The 10962-nt window shown below is 41.6% G+C and overlaps 1 protein-coding gene across 1 annotated transcript in view; it reads left to right on the top strand.

Moving 5' to 3' along the window:
• The first annotated feature begins 1135 nt into the window (after positions 1 to 1135).
• The window catches only part of atxn1a (ataxin 1a), a 111774-nt gene continuing 101947 nt past the window's right edge, over positions 1136 to 10962 (top strand). Inside the window, exon 1 of the mRNA XM_074686757.1 lies at positions 1136 to 1252. The gene's annotated coding sequence lies outside the window, so the exon portion shown is untranslated. The remainder of the gene's footprint in view (positions 1253 to 10962) is intronic.

Raw genomic sequence — 10962 nt, 5'->3', positions numbered from 1 at the left:
ATTTATTATTTTTCTTCATTTAAATGGATGCGCCTGGTTAAATAATTGGATCATTTACATTTACAGAGAGCGCAGACCTCTGCCAAGCATATTGTGATTGTGACACAACACTTAAGCCCTACTTTAATGTTATACTACCTTTCAGCAGACTGTCTGCTACCATTTGGTGTTAGCTGCAGGTTTGTATGATAATTTGTTTCCTGACAGTGTTGAAAATTATGATGACACAATGCATATTTCATTTTCTGGATCTTAGTGTCCAGAATATTGCCAGGATCTGGATCGTACTTTTACATCCATCAGAAATTATTGTGACCTTGTCTTGTATTGTTTTGCAAAGCAATCTGACAATTTATGGTGGCGTTAAATAAACATATGGTGAAAACGGCCCTATCTCACAATGATAAAGAATTCTTTTTAAAAAAAATCCAGGATCTGGACAGTGATCCGGATCACCCCCAAAATTTAGTTCTTCCTTATCCCATTTTGAACATTTCCTGAAAAATGCATCAAAATCTGTGTGTTACTTTTTGAATTATGGTGCTCACAGACAAACTCTCTCAAAAACACAAGGTAAAAACTTTTGTAGTGGTGAGATAAACTCAACATTGCCCCTCAAAAGAAGTAGAACAAGTATGCCTAACAGTTGTGAGCTAGTTAAAAAGTTAACAAAAAGTTATCCTGTTGAGTCATGTTGCTGAAATTCTGACTTTACTAATAATGATTTTGCAGAGAGGATGATGACAATTTGTATTTTCTTTTTCTGATATTAATTAGGACATGAACTATCAAAGAACTCTTTTTTGAGGGACAGGTTTTCCATACTGTTTAGACAAGTTTTTGCCCATGGGCATATCGCTCATGTCTAGAATCTACTATAAGGAATGCAGCCCGTGCTATGAATCTAAGCAGCCACACTCCACTGTGCATTTTAACGCCCTACTACTGTCAGTGAACTTGCCATGTATTTCTGTGTGCTCTCCTCTGAGCTCTCTCATATTTTTGCATGAGTAGCTTACAAGCTGCTCCATTTCTGAACTCCTCTCTGTCTCTCCCTCTCTCTCTCACACACACACACGCACGCACACACACTCCCTCTCTCTCAGGAGGTGGGGGCAGAGAGCTATTAGCTGTGCGCTGCAAACATCATTAGGAGGGGAGACGCTTTCCACCGTCAGCGCCTGCCGGAGCAGAGCAGGGGAGCCCTGGCAACAAGGAGAGACACAAACTCAGCAGCCCGTTACACCCAACAGTAAGTCACACAAAACTGCTCATTCAGTACCCGTTTCACCAACCTGTCATTGCTTTCACCATGCCACTTTATTTCTCCGGAGCTATGGAGAGAAAATGGCTGGAAGAACTGGGCAGGGTGGCGCTGGAGCTCTGGTTTACTTCAAAGCCTTGGAAAATGTTTACCTCGCCCTCTGACCTATTTATTAAGTGGCCAAACAGTGCGGGGGGATCCGCGGTTTGGGTGTATGTACTTGTCATTTCGGCACGTATTTGCAAAGTAGTGTTTAAGTTGGACGGAAGAGAGCGGAGGTTTGGCTAGATTGTGACCGAGCGAGGAGCGCGTCCGCCGGGCGGGCTGGTGTCGGGCAGGCGTTATACTTCCACTAACTGCGCCACTCGACCTCGACTCAAACATTTGCTCTTTGCATACTGTTTCTGAGCGATTTCCACCAACAAACTGTGTTGTATATCGTTGCTTTCAGTTGCATTTGCCTTCTTTTGAACTCTTTTCTCGCTGACATAGGCTGTCAAAGGCGAGAATTACATTTTTATCTACGTTTCACCATCGCGGAAGTGTTTTCTCTACTCGAAAAGAGACGTAGAAGAACTAACCACAGTCCACATAATTTGTCCAGTGTTGGCGAAAGCGTCGAGAGATGTATTTTGCATGAACTTGATGTGCTTTGAAAATGAATGTTGCGTATTGTGTTACTACACGGTGTTTTACATTGCCAGCTGGTTGTAAAGGACATAGGGTTTGTGATTGCCGGACTACCCGTGATGTCATTCATCCTAGCTTGGACCATTATATAACGGGACTGTAGGGAAGCCTGTGATAGCAGGCTATTTTTACTCTGTTTACACCTCGGAGTTGCACTCACAGGGTAGGCTATGCGTCCCAAGAGGTTGCCTATGCCTTCACTGACATTACGAATTTAATATGGAATCCAAATGAGTCCAAGTGGATGGAAAAATATAACTGCTAAAAGATGAAAAAGCTACCCTCTCACCACCAGCTGGAGTCACGATTAAAGTGTTTCCCCTTTCTGGAGGAATTTGTGTAATTATTTGAGAAAAGGAGTCAGCCGGCTTAACTTGTTGATTATGTCCCCCCATGTTTGAAGCATGTCCTGTAGCTTTGTGAGCTACATTCCCTCAAGCAGTGACTGAACTAGTTATCTTAAAGAGGACTGTAACTGTACACATACCTCATTAAAAGCCATACCCACCCACTGTGAAGCAAATGATAGTAAAGCATAGAGCCAAGGTTATAAAAAATGTGTAATGCCACATTTTTTTCCCATGTAGCACACAACAAATACATCATATGGATATATTTTACCGATGAAGATAAGGGAGATTCAGAGTAAAGGAACATTCCAGACAAAATGAATTTCATAGTAGGTCTTCAGTCCAGCCCTAGACTGCTGCATGAATAATATAGTTTGCCTAAAAATCCATATCCCTAAACTTTGTCCATATCTGTTCTGCATAAGTTACACATTTTTCTTTTGCATTTTTCTTTTTATTACTAGAAATATAGTTTATATCACTCTGTAGCTTACTTAAGGACCCTGGTTAATTTCAGTAGTCTAGTCAAAATATGTGTGCAGTGTTTAAGTCATAGGAAACATAAAGATTAATTGGATTATGCTATCTAATTTTTGTAATAAAGCATGACGCAATAAGCATGCTTTCTTTACCCTAATCCCCTTCCTGCTCCTCTCAAATTGTCTGCCAAGGTTATATTTATATGACATGTAATCACTGATACAACTGGCTCGTTTCCTTTATTGCTGACAGATGCCATCTGTTTGGATATGGAATAAAACCGCAAGTTCCTGCTGCTTTGGGATTCACTTGTCTGCAAGTTGGGTTTAAGACAACTGTTGGAGTCTTTTAACATGCATCGTAAAGTTTTACGAACTGTACTGCTTCATAAAAACAGCTTAATGGGCTTGATAATTAGTTTTAAAGCAAGATTTTGGAAATCTTTATTTTTGCTGTTCTTGCAAAAGGTCCCTGGTCTTTATCATCATGACAGAACTATATATCTCTTTTAAGAGCTCTGCTCCGGAAAGGATGGAAGTACAAACTTAAAGGGTAAGTAAATGATAAATTGGCGGCTTGCCTTTGTTTTATTCTCTAAGCTGCAGTGGTACACTTTTCTTGAAGGGTGTTTGACTCAACTTCAGAAAGGCAGAGAATGTAGTAGAGGTATTCACAGAGAGGTCAGAAGGATGTATGGCAGAGAATTAAGTCCTGTACAGGAGCAGCTTTGAAGGATGAAAAAGGTGAAGGGACCCAGAACAATTCCCTGTGGAATCCCATGAAGAGTGGTTGAAATAAGTTGATTAACTGTCTTTCTTGCAAATAGAGGGTTGCACTTGATTTACTATGACACCTAGACAAAAGCGAGTGTGTATGGAGAGGCTGGCTGCACCCGAAATCAAATATGACTGTTTTGGCACAGCGGTTTTGAGAATTTGTATCAGTGTGGTTAAACAGTAGAGATTGAGAGGAGGTTATGCTGAATCTGGCTCTGCTTGAATGAGCTTTGAGTTTGCAGTTGTGTCATGGAGTAGAAATAAGCTGTATATATGAAACAGCAGAGGGAGTAGTTGTAGTTGTTAGCAGATATATTTGTGATTCATCTGGAGAGCAGCAGGTCCAATGTTTTTCTGATTACTTCACACTTTTTTGTGGTTATGATGGTGAAAATCGAGGCTCTGCGACAGGATACACCAAACTATATAGTGCTCTATTGTGCAGTCATGCTGCTGTAAATCAGGCGTGCTGTGCCGCCCACCTACTACACACTCACATACATACACTCACACACACACTCACACACTTTGTACACACTTACTACTGCCACCATAGCCTTTGATTCCAGCCGCCACTCACTTTCAAATGGTAATGAGAGGCAATTAGAAGCCAATGTGTCCTAATCACAAGCCATTTAACTGAGCTTGGCTCATTTGTCAGAGCCATATGTGCACAGCGACCCACACACTCACACACACATGAATACACACATCTGCTAGATCATACTAGAGTCTTTCTTTGTCTTGGGAATTTGCTGCCTGTGTAAGGATAAAAAGAAGAATTATGTGTAAGGGAGTGAAAGTTTGTGTGTGTGTGTGTGGTTAAGACAGATTTCCAGGTAATGATTGGGCGGAGGTTTCACGGCTGAATGAATAAATGACAGAAAAGACTTTATGGCTCCAACCTGCAAATACAGACAGAGTGAGTGATCGGTGAGGTGCCGAAACAGGTGTTTTTTGTGTTTCTGTGTATATTTGAAGAGGAATTAGTCAGGACAACAGGGCTAACTTTCAACATTTGCTAACAGAGTGACTTTCTCAGGTGAGACAATGCAGACAAAGGGCAAAAACAAAAAGCACAATTTATCCACTTTTCAAAATCCACATGAGCTCTTAGTGCTGTGTCTTTGTTTATTTGGCAGGAAACGTCTTAAGGCAAATTACTGTTTTTTTTGGAGAACAGTTAAAACAAAGTAACACTGATCTGAACTTAATGTTGAGATGGGCAGAGGTTTGAGGGAGGGTTAGCCAGATAAATACACCTCAAAAACATGCAAAGCATCCCAAATCAAACAGCAGTCTGTGTCATAGAAGACCTGTTACCTCCTACTGTTCAGACCTGACTGCAACCCTTATGCACACATGTAGTGCAGGTGTGCCATAAGGGGCCACAGCAAACACAGACACCTGTGACAATAACGTGCGCATACATGGAATTATGTGTCGCTGCTGAGGAACCAAGACACAAAACAAACAGATGTATAGAAACATACTATCACTGCTGAAGAAGCTGCTGTAACTCACTCAGAAACAGCAATGTGGGTTGTACTGAATCAAAGCAGCACCAAAAACAGAAAAAAAATGATTTTGAAAAACATAAAGAGAGGTGGGTGGGAGTGGGGGCAGATCAAGAGATTGAACTGTCTGGTTGAACCATGCAGCGCGCTCAGACCTTTTCAGCTTTCCCTTTCATCCTCCTCTATTCATGAACACACTGAGTGCACGTGCATGCACACAAGAGAAAGCACACAGTCACACACAGAATAGTGCTTTTAAAGGGGATCAATGAGAGTTTTTTTTTCCTTTTTTGTATTTTGTGTGAAAGAACATTCCACTGTGTGTGTATGTGTGTTTGTGTGATCCTTGGTGCCTTTATTGCTTATGGTGCACAGGCTTGTGTTCCTTAGACTGCTGTCTATACTGGACAGCAACAGCAATTCAATTAATTCAACTGAGATTAAATGGCTGGCACTTCAATCTGCACTTCATCTGTAAAGAGGGAAAACATGCCATTGATAAAATATGGGTCAATGAGTTCATTTTTCATATGGCCTTGTGAAAGCATTGAACTCCACTGATGCACTTGTTGACATCTCATTAGTCATTTTTGAGATGTATGGTTCAATTAAAAAAATCATCGCTCCTCTGTTTACCACTTTACTGCAGTCGTGGATCCATACCATTATGCTGTGTGACTGCATGTGTGTGTGCGTGCTGCATTAGAGGAGTGAATTGCAGAGGTAGAGAAGTAACATTTCTTATAATAGCCTCTGGGGGGCGACTCCACTGGTTGTAAAGGAAGTCAATGAAAAATTTACTCTTCTTCTCCACTGAATTTTTGCCATAGTTATCACGTTATTAGTATTTGTATGATACCAATTGCTAGTTTGAAGTTCTCTTTTGAACAGCTTTGGAGAATACCAGTGTGAATTTTGAAAATCATGGTCCTATTTAAAGTTAATAGATTGATGATGGGCCAGACTGTGGCTTTCTATCAGCTGGAATACAGACCATTTCTCCAATATTCTTTCTTTAGATTTTTAGTTTAAACACAACATTCAAATTTAGCCCCTCCTCCTTGGCTCAGTGCCAGCGGCAGCGCACACCCACAGCCTCAAAAATGTGAATACAGACTACGTGAACACATTGACTAGCCAGCAACCAACTGCAGCATTATGTTTCTATGTGGAAGAGACTCAAGAGCCTCAACCTGACTTTGCATGTTAGCATAAGCTAATCACTGGGTTATTTGACACATACCTGCTCAGTAGAAAGCCAGCTTGCGTCGCTCTTCATCTTGAGTTGCTCTCCAAGCTGAGCCAAGCTTCACCCTTGTTTAGTAGAAAGCTTTATATGTTTGGCGTTCTGTTTCACTTTGGTTTTGGTTTTCATGCTCCGTGGTACGTCCACTGTCTTACCTGCTCTAGCTAGCTTCTTCCACTCGCTAATCAACGATCAAACTCACTTACGCACCAGGCGCTCTGTGATTGGCTGATGTAACCATGTTAACTCTCCTCCCAGAAACTCCCCGAAACAACCGAAACAACAACATACAGGCAGAGGAGAGGGTTGAGGCAGATACAGACACTTACACCCATGTATAAAGGCCCAGAAGTGACGATCAAAGAGGGCTTTTTCTGTAGAAGCTGACATTTTATTTTTTAAGGAAAATCCTGCTGACTCCACCTTTAAATGTTATAGTGCTTGTATAAATGTGCAGTCCAACATTTGGTTTGGCTGATATTGGTTTTCCAGGACTGATACTAACTGTTTGTACTGCATTAGACAGTTCACCCATGTTTTCAACTGGTATAGTAGACATAAAACCTCTTTGTCAAAATTTGGAAAACTACAAACTCCATCTAAAGTAGATCACCTTTTCACTAATGGATCTTATTTGCAATTGAGGGAAAGAATCAGGTACCGATAATCAGTTAACTGCTAAGTATTGGCCCTGATAATTGGCCAAGGGTTAAGGGTCGACCCCTAGTCTTTGACCCTCTGACTGAACCCATTGTCTTTATTTTCAAGGAGCATCCAATCAATACTTATTCTCTCAATGACTAAGAACGGTCCATGGTCTGAATGAGAGAGAGGAGAAGAAGAGAGAGGACTAAAGCCATCCCACGAACTTGTGTTACTCTGCTGGATCGATAAGCCACTGTGAAAGGGAAAACTGGCTCTGGGACTCAGCTGGTTCTGTAATGGCTGCCGATGTTAGCTGACATGCTAAACAGTTGAATGTATTCTGGACAAATTGCTTCAACAGCTCTGACTGGACTGGACATCTGGGTGTCTTAAGTGATGACATAACAGCTCTTACTGGCAAGAAACTAGCTCTTAGGCTTACAAATTTCAGTTCCTGCATCAAGCAACTCATCAAATGGGTTAAAATGAGGAGAGCTATTTCATCAACCCTCACTGGAAGGAGTGTTCCTGCTGCCTCATGTAAGAAATCATGCAATACTTAATACAGTGTGCTGCTCCTTTGATCCATCTGCCTTGATTTATATTTGATCAAGTCCGAGTGAGCCTGGGTGAGAGGAAATGGTTTTAAGCACTGGCCTTTTGAGAGCCAAGATAAATGAGGCCGAACCTAACTGATAAAAGCTCTCTCTGTTTAGGACACTCAATTGCAGTTATTTTCTCTGTTTAAATGTATCCTGTGGTGGTTGGGGCGGGGATACTTACTGGTACAAAAGTTTTGAAGTTACTCCAGTTTATAACCCCAATAGGAATATTTAAAATGGGACTCAAAAGCTCCAACACAGTCTTGATTAAAGTGAGTCCTCTAAAAGTGATTTTAACCCTTGGGTGTGATGTCATGCATAGTGAGTGGGTGGTTATGTGAATCAGAATTAAGACAGGGTGAGCAGGACCCTGACATTTTAGCATACTAACACGAGCTTTTACTTTACCACAGTGTTTACAGGCAGAAGGGAAAAGTGTCAGACAGCTTCCTGCAGGCATGTAATCAGGTTTTCTTTGTCCGAGAGTTAATCACCATTTTTTATTTTTTAAAAATTATTTAGAACCAAGTTTTTTTTTTTAAACACAACTTGGTTACAAAGATCAATATACATTTCAATCTCAGTGAATGATGAAATCATAAAATGAACCCACTTCCTATTTTGGAACTAAAATTCACTTTTTGCTGGAATATTCCTTCAACAACTTTTATTTTCCAACATAATGTCACTGAGCAAGACTTCTGTTTCTACAAGTATATCTAATAATGTTGTTGGAAATTCAGGACAACAATCAGGCCTTTTAGTTACAAACTCAAGCATTTCTAGTAGACTTACTATAATCAGGTTCAGTTTCCCACAAGGATTAGGTTTCAGCTGTTGCAGCCCTATTGGCAGTACCTTCACGTCATTTAGCCCCAAAATTACGTCAAAATAGTCCATGGTTTAAACACAGCACATTTTCCTTTAACGGTATCATATAGAGCAGAGTGTCTCTCTGCTCTTTCAACTATGGCTCACTCAGTGAGCACTGTTCAAGGAAGACTGGAATCTTGTTAAGTTACTCATAGTTGTTTAGTTATTCGCCGTCTGTTGATGATATGTTTCAAACATTGCTGTGCTTTTACGTTTTCTCATCTCTCCTTTCCTACAACCCCAGTCTTCTTCTCTGCTCTATCCTTATCGGAGGCAGTAGAGGATTACAGTGGTGAGTTGACACTGACTGGCAGTCAGACAGCTCCTGCAGACTCCTCTCTTCCCCATAGAGCTCCAGGCCTGGGACAGGGATAAGCTGACAACCTGGGACACAGCCAGAGAGATAGTGATGAGCAGGAGAGATGAAAGGAGAAGGCTGGGAACTGGGGCCGTGTACTCACTAAAGCACAGATATAATTATTGTTATTATCTGGGCATTGGCATGACATTCACAGGTGATGGTCTGTGAAGAGATTATGTGACTAAGTAACTAATGATTTTTTAGTTTTAATCTATTTCTTTCCATTTTCAATGCCAGGGCTTGAAAATTGTCTATGTTAGGACAGCTCCTCCCATACCACTGCAACAGAAAATATAGTTTGTAGACATTTGCTTGTTTTGACTCTCTATTAGCCCCTGCACTGTTGTTGTTATCATCAAATTATCACTGATCTGAAATCATTTGTCTTTGTGGGATCATTTCTCTGCAGGCTATTTTGCAGAATACTTACAACCTTAGTTCTTTTGTGACACTTCCCCTTACCCTAAATCATCATTTTAGTGAGTCTTCGATGTGTTGTCTGGCAGGTATTGATACTGGATTAACTTAAATCTTAAAGCTAGATTCAGTAGAAAAATAATCTTCCTAGACTTCTATTTGTCTTGGTGCTTTAACCTCAATTTTTGGAACTAAATGCATCCAACTATAAGCTTGCAAGATGGGTGTGTGATACCAAGTGTGTTTTAAGTCTGAACTAGGAGGATATGCATTGAAAGAGAGGAATTCAATAACAGGAAAACGGGCAGTGATAGAAACAATCCCTGGAATACCAAAACCCACCCTTCACTTGAGTTGTTGTTGGCACAAACTTGAAGTCCGTTACTACTGTTTGCTTCATAGGAAGTCGATACGCAGCACATAACTGCCTCCTCAAATAGCTTGTTTCATTGATGGTGCTTGACTTGGCATGTGCGTTTAAGAACCTACTCCCAGTCAGGCTAAAAAGGAAAGCTGTTTTGGATGTCTCCTGATTTCTGACCAGGAATGGGTGAAGGAATTATCATCGTATAGTCAGATTGGTAGCAACCAGAAAACAGGTTGAGACAAGCCTGTGAAACTGAACCACAGGCAATATTTAACCAGTGCACATAAGGCTAAAAGTATTTCCTCTCCGGCAGAGCTGTGGTGTGGTCTGAACAGAGTGAGTTGGATGGATTGGCTCCCTCCATCGGTCTGTCTATCTGGCTGGTAGTCGCGCCTTGGCCAGCGTGCCCTTCTCTACTGGCTCACTGGTCGACCGCAGATCAGCCTCATCTGGCTGGACATCTGACTGGATGCTTGGCTGCAGGCTAGCTAGCTGACAAGCTTTCTGGACGCTCCTCTGGCTGACTGAGTCGCTGGCTGCCTGACTGACTGGCTATTATTTCTGGCCCGTCCATTAGTTGTGTAGTAAGCTCATGACATTGGAACAGGGACATTTGGCTTTGGGAGTCAGGGAGGTGTGCTACAACAGTGCTGTGTGAGATAAGACCCGGTGAGTCAGAATTAGTAAGAAAAACAAATAGTTAATGTGTGGATGTGTGCATCACTGCAAGCAACAGAAAAGTTGCCTCTCAAGCTTGAGTTGTTGCCAGCGTGCTCATTAGAGATGGATAGTTTAGCAGGATCAGGTGATGAGCTATGACACAGATAAATGAGGTTAATGTGAGATTTCATTGTGGCCCAGCCAGGTCTGCTTTCCTGACACTGTCATCTGCTTTCAGCTGCCACAACAGGGACGCAACTTGGCTGCAAAATGACTCTGTGTGCTTTCAGTGAGCCACACACTCATGATATGAAGCCCTCGTGCGCGGAGATAAGGAAACGCATCCATGCACAATCTCACATTTCACATCAATCTCACTCACATTACCAGGCTCACACACAGCGTTCACAACATGCAGCCATTCATAGCAGATATTTGCATGCACACGCAACACACTGACACACACTTGGTGCAGCTGTGCTTATGCTGCTGTTCACACCCATTGTAGGGGCTTGCCCAGGGAACATACCTGTGGTAGAAGAAGAAAGTTGACCTAATGGGAAATTACCAGGCTTTTGCTCTAGACCAAAACAATCTCTTCATTCCATAACATTAATAGCTCTTACGGGAACTTTTAAACTTCCCAGAAGTCAGATCTCAGTTGGCCACATATAGAGGATCGGGTGCTTTTGTAATCATCATCATTATGGAACC

Source organism: Halichoeres trimaculatus, unplaced genomic scaffold (genome assembly GCF_033239565.1).
Source record: "Halichoeres trimaculatus isolate MK-OKI-2021-1 unplaced genomic scaffold, fHalTri1.1 fHalTri1_scaffold_14, whole genome shotgun sequence".
Lineage (NCBI taxonomy): Eukaryota > Metazoa > Chordata > Actinopteri > Labriformes > Labridae > Halichoeres > Halichoeres trimaculatus.
Note: the sequence above shows the minus strand (reverse complement) of the source record. Positions and strands in the feature narration are given on the sequence as shown.